Source organism: Lactuca virosa, chromosome 8 (genome assembly GCF_052849685.1).
Source record: "Lactuca virosa cultivar CGN04683 chromosome 8, Lactuca_virosa_CGN04683_v6, whole genome shotgun sequence".
Lineage (NCBI taxonomy): Eukaryota > Viridiplantae > Streptophyta > Magnoliopsida > Asterales > Asteraceae > Lactuca > Lactuca virosa.
The window spans coordinates 241,156,162-241,164,860 of NC_136433.1; the positions used below are offsets into that span (position 1 = coordinate 241,156,162).

The 8,699-nt window shown below is 37.5% G+C and overlaps 1 non-coding gene across 1 annotated transcript; it reads left to right on the forward strand.

The window, feature by feature from the left end:
• The first annotated feature begins 2,731 nt into the window (after positions 1-2,731).
• Positions 2,732-2,838, forward strand: LOC145135006 (small nucleolar RNA R71). Its single transcript, XR_013719487.1, has one exon. It is a non-coding gene; the product is annotated as a small nucleolar RNA R71 (small nucleolar RNA).
• The last annotated feature ends 5,861 nt before the right edge of the window (positions 2,839-8,699 follow it).

The window sequence follows — 8,699 nt, forward strand, 5'->3', positions numbered from 1 at the left end:
TAGATAAGCAATCTTCAAAAGATGACCCGAACACCGAGAAATCATCCATAAAAACCTCTATAAACTTCTCAATCATATCGTGGAAAATGGCCATCATGCATTTTTGGAAAGTAGTCGGTGCATTGCATAACCCAAAAGGCATGCGTCTATATGCAAATGTTTCACTTGGGCACGTAAAAGTGGTCTTCTCTTGGTCTTGTGGGTCGATTGGAATTTGAAAATATCCCAAAAAACCATCAAGAAAACAATAATATAGATGACTGGAGAGCCTTTCGAGCATTTGATCTATGAATGGCAATGGAAAGTGATCCTTGCATGTGGCATCATTCAATTTTCTGTAGTCAATGCAAACACGCCACCCGGTTACTGTTCTTATTGGAATTAACTCGTTATTTTCATTCGCCACCACCGTCATTCCTTCTTTCTTTGGTACCACTTGCACCGGACTCACCCATGGGCTATCGGAGATTGAGTAAATTATTCCGGCATCTAGTAGTTTAACCACCTCCTTTTTCACAACCTCTTGCATGTTCGGGTTAAGTCTTCGTTGGCGTTGTACTACAGCTTTAGCTCCATCTTCTAAGTTAATCTCATGAGAACAATAAGTTGGGCTAATTCCTTTTATGTCAGTTATTTGCCATGCTATAGCACCTTGCCTCTTCCTGAATACACCCACAAGACTTTCTTTCTCATGCTTGGCCAGATCAGCAGCTATAATTACAGGTTTTTGTTGGCCATCTTCAAGAAACGCGTACTCCAAGTGATCTGGTAGTGCCTTAAGTTCAGTTTTCGTGTTCTGAATGTTTAACACGTCGAGTCCAGTGAGGGGACTCGTCGAGTCCTTCGTAAAATCCGCGACTGATCGAGTTTCTTCGAATGGACTCGTCGAGTCTGTCGAGGCGACTCGGCGAGTCGGGTGTTCTGCACTTCTGATTAGATCATTATACTCAGCTTCCTCGATCAGTCTTTCTAATTCCAGCAGGTCTCTTTCCGCGTCAAATTCTTCTTCATGTGTGACGGTGGACTTGTTTGGCTCATCTTCGTTCCATTCCTCCATTAACTCTTCCAACATGTCAACCGAAAATGTTGTGTCATCGCTATTCCTCGGATGTTTCATGGCTTGATCAACCCCAAAAGTGACTGATTCGTCTCCTACCCGAAGGGTAAGTTTAGAATCTCGCATGTCAACTATAGCACTTGCGTTGTTAAGAAAAGGTCTTCCAAGTATGATCGGGACTTGAGGATCCGCTTCCATGTCTAAAACTATAAAGTCTGCGGGAAACACGAACTTATCAACCTTGACCAATAGATCTTCACATATTCCTCTCGGGAATGTGACCGTTTTATTTGCTAGGTGAATCGCCATTCGAATTGACCTTGGCTCCGGAAGATCTAATTTCTTGAAAAATGAATATGGCATGAGATTTACACTTGCCCCTGAATCAGCCAATGCATAAATGGTAGCTAAGTTTCCAAATTGGCAAGGCAATGTTAAGCTTCCCGGATCACCCTTCTTCTTAGGTAGTTTGTTCAACATGGTAGTTGAACAATTCTCATTTAGGACCTCTTTCTTCACCTCTTCCATCTTCTTTCTATTAGTTAGAAGCTCCTTGAGGAATTTGGCATATTTTGGCATTTGTGCAACCGCCTCTATGAATGGAATATTAATCTGGAGAGCCTTTATATGTTCCAGAAACTTCTGGTAGTCAACTTCATTTTTTTTTGTCTAGCTCGATCCGGAAAGGGAAGTGGAGGCTGATATGGCTTAACAGGAGGCTGGCTTTTCTGTTCAGGTGGGGGACTCGTCGAGTCTGTAACGTCGACTCGGCGAGTCGGATCGAGATTCTGTGATTCTTCATGTTCTTCTTTATCCTCTTGCACCAGCTTAGGATCTTCTTGCTGAATAGGGATCAAAGGAGTTATAATCTTCCCACTCCTAGTTGTCACGATATTTATATGTGCACCTTTCGGGTTACTTTCGATATTAGTAGGAAGTCCACCCGGTCTTCTCTCATTCACTTGTTGAGCAAGCTGCCCCAGCTGCTTTTCTATGTTGAGAATAGATGCTTGTTGATTCCTAAGCAAGGCTTGTTGATCTTTCATCATAAGTTGGTGTTCTCTCAACATATTTTGTTGATCTTTGAGTGTAGCATCGGTATCATTATGTCTTTTCTCGGATGCGGCCACGAATCTTGTAAGCATGTCTTCCAAATCTGATTTCTTTTCATGCACCGGTTCCTCCTTTTGATAAAAGCCTCTCTCCTTTTGCTTATACTTTTCCTCCCTTGTCTTTTTGTACTCATCATAAGGTAGCCATTCTTTCTTTGGTTTTCGCCAATTGTCATCAAACCTATCACCACTTGAATAGCACACTTGCACCTTCCGATTCTCGTTCTCGTCAAGATCACAATCTTTAGTTAGATGAGGCCCTCTACATTTTTCACAACCCACTCTAATGGCGTGGATGGATTAGTCCATCTTAGTCATTCTTCGATCCATGCTTTCCAATTTTTCCATCATTGCTGCCATGTCATCAGTAATAGAGTTCACCGCCCCTCGAGTCAAGTCATTTCTTGGTTTATGATATTCTCTAGAGTGTTTAGAGAATTCTTCAATTAGTTCCTTGATTACCGGGGGTGGCTTCTTTGTGAGAGGTCCTTGCAAATCAAGGAGTTGCCTAGTTGTTACATTAACTCCATCATAGAAACCGGAGAGTTCTTGTTGACTGTTTAGATCATGATGTGGGCAATTCCTTAGTAGTCCCTTGTATCTCTCCCAAGCCTCAAAAAGTGAATTTCCAGCTTGTTGTTCAAAATTAGCTATGGCTTTCTTCAACTTGGCTATTTTTGAAGGAGGGCAAAACTGGTCTATGAATTCTTCTTTCATTTTAGCCCATGTAGTGATGGATCCTGGGGGAAGTGATTTCATCCAATCCTTTGCAGCTCCCTTGAATGTGACTGGAAGCATGCGAAGCAAAACTGTTTCTCGAGCTATATTTGGAACATTGAAGTAGTCGGCTACATCGTTGACCTCGTCCAAATGTTTGTAAGCGTCTTCGTGATCTTTCCCGTAGAAGGGGATTTCCTTAAGTTGAGCAAGTATGTGGCCGTTTAGTTCGAAAGTGGCAGTCGCGGGAATGATGGGTTGTACTAGTCCCGGTCCGGTATCGTCACGTATTCTCTTCTTCCATTTGCCCGTGGGAACTTCATCGATGTTAGCCATAGGGTTAGCTAGTTCGCCTTCAAAGTCGCTTCCTTCTTCGGATTCAGTTTCTTCCCTTTCAGATTCGTACTCGGTCTCTTCCTTCCTTGGGTCTTCGTCTGCTACTGAAGAGAAACTGGATTCCCCTTCTTTCTTACTCTTTTTCTTACTAAAAACAGACTTGAGATTCTTTAAAGGAGAATTCTTCTATGTTGCCGTTTCTCCTACGGTTTTGCCTTTGTTTTTCTTCAAAGTTGCTTCCGGGTCTTCAAGTGGTGGAACCAAAGGTGTACCTCCTCCTCTGGTCAAAAACGAACTGCAAATAGAACAGAAAACACGCGTAAAAAGAACAAAAATAAACTAAAAACGAAACTATGTATTCAGCGATGGACTCGTCGAGTAGCTTCGACTGCACTCGGCGAGTTCAAGGCTAAAACAGAACAAAAAAATTAAACAAAAACTCTAAAAAACAGAAAAACTAATAACTTATCCTAATAACTAAACTACTAAAACAGTAACTTTGTGCAAGATAAATCTCACACAAAGGATCGATAACACTAGAAATTAGAATTAATTTTTCAACCGTTTCCCGGCAACGGCACCAAAAACTTGATATGTGTTAAACTAACTAGTTTTATCCTACTTTTAATTTATGAATTTGACACACAAAAGGCAGTGGACCTGTCAATTGGTAATATGAATTAGCAGGTAGGGTATCGAACTCAGGGAACGGAAATTAATCTAACTACTAGAATTATCTAAAACAATTAGTAAAATAGAGGGGTTTTCTCTAGTTTTGCAAGACTAGAAACTTAACTAAAAACTTAACTAATCAACTAACAGCTGAAAACACGTAAAAACCAACTAAAGTCAATGATCGAAAGGTTTTCTGTTTAGGTTCGATTCATTTACTCCTATGGTTAATTTTTATGGTAATGTAATGAATTAATTGTTATTGGTTACTGACTAAGGTGATTAGATTCACCTTCGTTATTACCAATCCTTAGAAAATAGATTAATTTAAGCAGTGATCAAGTGGTTAAACTAATAAATTTCCTAGTTTAATTATTCGGGTTAAATAAGACTTGTAATTAGCTAATTAAATTGGTGATTCAATTAACCTCTTGTTGATGGTGTATCACACAAGCTCACACATTAATTTACCCATTCTCTAGTTAATCCTAGTTTCATATTCACTATTCCTAGGCATATAGCAATGTGTTCACATAAATCATATGAGATAAGCAATTTAGAGATGTTCATACAGCTTAATTACTTAGCAATTAACAGAAAATAGTTATGGTTAATGCATAAGGGTCTTTAACAAGCTTAATTTAATAAGATTCACCACATAACAATTAATCAAAAGAGTAAATTAATCCATAGGAGCAAACTTGTCTACCCTAAACAGAAACTAACGAAATTAGTTCATAATTACAGTAGATAAAAATCTAAAAACGAATTCAAACAAGCCAAACATAATTCTATTCAAAGGTAAGTGGAAAATTAAACCTAAGTTGCCTTAATCTTCTTAGAATTGAGGATGAGGGTTCTTCTCACGTTCTTCAGGTCTCCAGCTGTCTCCTTAGTCGCCAAGTAATCTTCCCAAAAGCCACAGAGAGCCTCAATTCGGGTTTGTTGCTTCTATTTATAGATTTCTCAAAACAGGGTCTACTCGTCGAGTAGACAACTGACTCGCCGAGTCCCCTTGTTAGAGTCCGTGTACGGCAAGGATTTTACATATTGCTTCACGAACCTTCGCGGGTACTCGTCGAGTAGATGCTCCTGCTCGTCGAGTAGCTCCAGAATTTGACTCCTTTCTTCATTCTTCATCTCCCGAGCTTCCGATCGCTTCTCCTGCTTCCTTTCTGCTTCCAAGCGTATCTTTTGGACTAAAAATATAATTCAAACACTATTAAGTACCTTTTGTCCATAATGTGAAAATAATTAGTCAATAAATAAGGAAAATCTACACTAAATATATAGCTAAATATACACATATCATTTTGGCCTTTAAGAACTTAGCACCTCAAGTGTGATGCCTCAAATGGTTCACAAACACCATGAACAAATGGTGGACTTGAGAGAGAGGTTACTAGCACACAAAATCGGTTATGAACTCCAAGAACTTTCTAGTGCAAAACTTGTGCAACCAATTAGGCTATAGGGTATCATATAAACAGTGTAGGAATCCAAGAGTCATGGGTAAACCCTAATCCATACAATAGGGCTCATTATCCATGATCCATGTCTCATGTGGGCTAACTCTTCATGGATACTTACATAAAACTTAGCCAAACATGGATCAATAGCCCAAACACTATATGTATCACTGATTTAAATAATATGTCCCTGTTAATTTAATTAGTCTCTTTTGATCACTAAATTAATTCCAAATTAATTCTTGATCAATACTAATTAAATAACATGATTTCATATTAATATATTAGAACTTATAATATATTAATAAATCATAAATGACCTCTTCTCAAAAGTCCAACCTATCAAATTGCTCTGGTGAAGGCAACCTAAATGGACCATGCTACTCTCGAGTCAAGTACATACCAATTATAGTTATGGGCTTAGACACCTAATCCAACAGTCTCCCACTTGGATAATTCTAATAACTATTATTGCAAGTACGACTCCACAACCCGACTAGCAATCGTAGCTCTTAAAAGCCGTTGTTGAACTCTGACCTAGTCAAATGACGCGTCCATTAGATAAGGGATCATATATTCCTCCATTCTACAAGATATCATATGGACTGAGACATGGATTATAATCATTCTCTCTGTCCATCTGTTGTTTCCCGATTTCCGATTTATGACAACTGACTAATTGAACAAATCAAATCAGTCCAGGCTTGGCCAAGCGCTTAGGGTGTCATCACTAAATCATTGAGGGGCCCACAAATATCGCTTTTATCCCACATTGGGTAAAAGGAATTGATAAACTTCGACTCAAATGCTCGCTTGTACTTACTCATCAAATCATACACAACAATATGTTTTATAACACCAAGTTACTGGTACGTTTACATATGTCAATGTGCAACCAACTCGCAAACTACAACTTACATGTCTTGGTTTCAAGAATATAAGATATTATCGTCTCACAATCACTCGTGATAAAATCCATGAAGTGATTCAGATGAGCGTGGGTTTAATCCAATACTCGAATCTTATTCCATAAGTGCTCACGAACACTGCAGCAAATTTGTGCTATGTCTAAACGCCTTTAGACAATCTACAGACCCATTCATGACAGTCTAGCTTCAATACCTACTTCCAAAGTATGATCGACTGTGGATGGTTTGAATAACGTAGTTATTCGGGAAGTCAAAACATGCAAAGTGAAACACAAGAATAATCGAATCCAATATGGTCTCAGAACTTATGAATATAAATAAAACACCTTTTATTTAATCACAATATTGATTACACATTATTCATTGTATAATGTTTCGATTAATCAACTTAATACTTGAATTAAAACAACAGTTATGCCATGCTCCAAGCATGCACACTATGTTTTCCTATGGTCCTTTCTTTGTGAAATAGATCAATTGACAACATTTCAATAATGCTCATTTCACAATTCCAAATCCTTATCATAAATGTAAGAATACCAAAATCTTGCCATTTACTATAATCTGTTTAGATTCTAAACTTATATGCAATTATCCTCTTGTAATGACTATGCACAAAAGTCACAGAGACTCTCCAACAGACATTACAAAGTATTCCAATGGAGATCAATTCCATGGAAATGAAGTCTCACATTCAAAGTACATTCCTTTGAACATCCTTCTTGCATTAAGTTTCCTAATCTTACAAAGATTTAAAGAATAACTTCCACTTATGAAAACATTTCCATATTCCCATTTTGACTATCACTTCTGAACAAGAGTTACCTCTTCTCAGAGTATGTCAATGTGGTCCTTCCAAAATTTAGAATATACTTCCAACTGTCCATAAGCAACCAATCTTTGGTAAACCTCAGATTGTCCTCGACAATTGCTTAACCATTTTAGTCGTCTCTCGTTCTAGTCCCTTTTCCCTCTTAATGCCCTAGGCATTTGAAAAATTAGAACAGATTAATGTTACAAAATTTACTTATGTCGAATCTTTTCAACATAACATTCATATATATCCTTGACTAAATTTGATTAAAATCTCAATCTAAGCTTTTAGATTTGAAATGAACTATGAATTCCTCTCCCTTAATTAATACAAAACACCTTGTCAAACCCTGCAACTTTGTGAATTGAAACTTTTGTTTTCTATAATTAACATTGCTAACTCGCAACACGTAACGTAATAATTATGCTCCCACTAGCATAATAATTACATTCTTATTAGCATAACACTTATGCTCCCACTAGCTTTGACATGTACCCAGAAATCAGGTGGACTTCTAGAAATCAATACTTATTGACTTTCTTACCAAAGTTCAGATTTCTGATACGAGATGCTTTGATAAGACTTTATCTAGGCTTCTCAAATTCATACACCTTACCTTAGATAGCTCACATGTGTGTCTAAACAATTTTAGAACTTACAGCCATAAGTCTGAAATGTTTAGACCTTTTGCCATTTCTCACAATTCGAACTATGAAGAGGGATGCCATAATCATAATCGAATTTGAGAATGAAAATAACACAATTGCTATCTCCTTAAAATCTACTTAGTGAAAGAGTTTCCTCACAATCATTTTCATAAATTGGAGAGAAACCTTATGACACTTAGATTTTTATGGTGTATGTGTTCCTATCCATGTGAATTTGTCATAACCATAATCACAAGACAAGGTTACTGACAAATCCAAACTCATATGGACTGAACTTGTTCAATCTTAATTTCTTGCCACCTGGCAGCTCAAGGGCCTACCATTGCTTCCAAGTTATGCAAACAATTAAGCACTCATAGAACTCACATGCATAGTCAACTTTAACTGGAATGGACACAGAAACAAGAATATGTCAACACGATAGGTTACCAATCTCAAGTCGTGTGCTAGTGATTAACAATAGGTTTACTCTTGATTAGTTCTTGAAACTATTCAAGATCATTAAGACTCCCACTGTCCTCTTGACATATAAGATTCTCTTGTCAAGAAACATTCCTTGACAAAAAAACTATTCAAGAGTTAGTGTGGTTTCTTATCAAGACAAACACTTCACACAATTGGCCTTAGTTGGTCTTTTGTTTTATCCAAAACATCACAACTTACCAATTTCAAATGTACAAGAGTAGAAAACATTTTACTCTACATTTGATAAGTGTTATAAACCTTTCTTAAGATTATGTCACTCAAGGCTCAATATTGGAGTGTGACTCTAAGATTTGATTTTGGAACGAAGTATGATTTATCTTCTTGATTTAACCATTTCAAAAATTCACGATTCCTCTTCTTAGCCATACAAATGCACTAAGATGTCCTTAGATGATCAATTGTGATATGGTTTCATAATCACTAAGATAGTCATAAAACA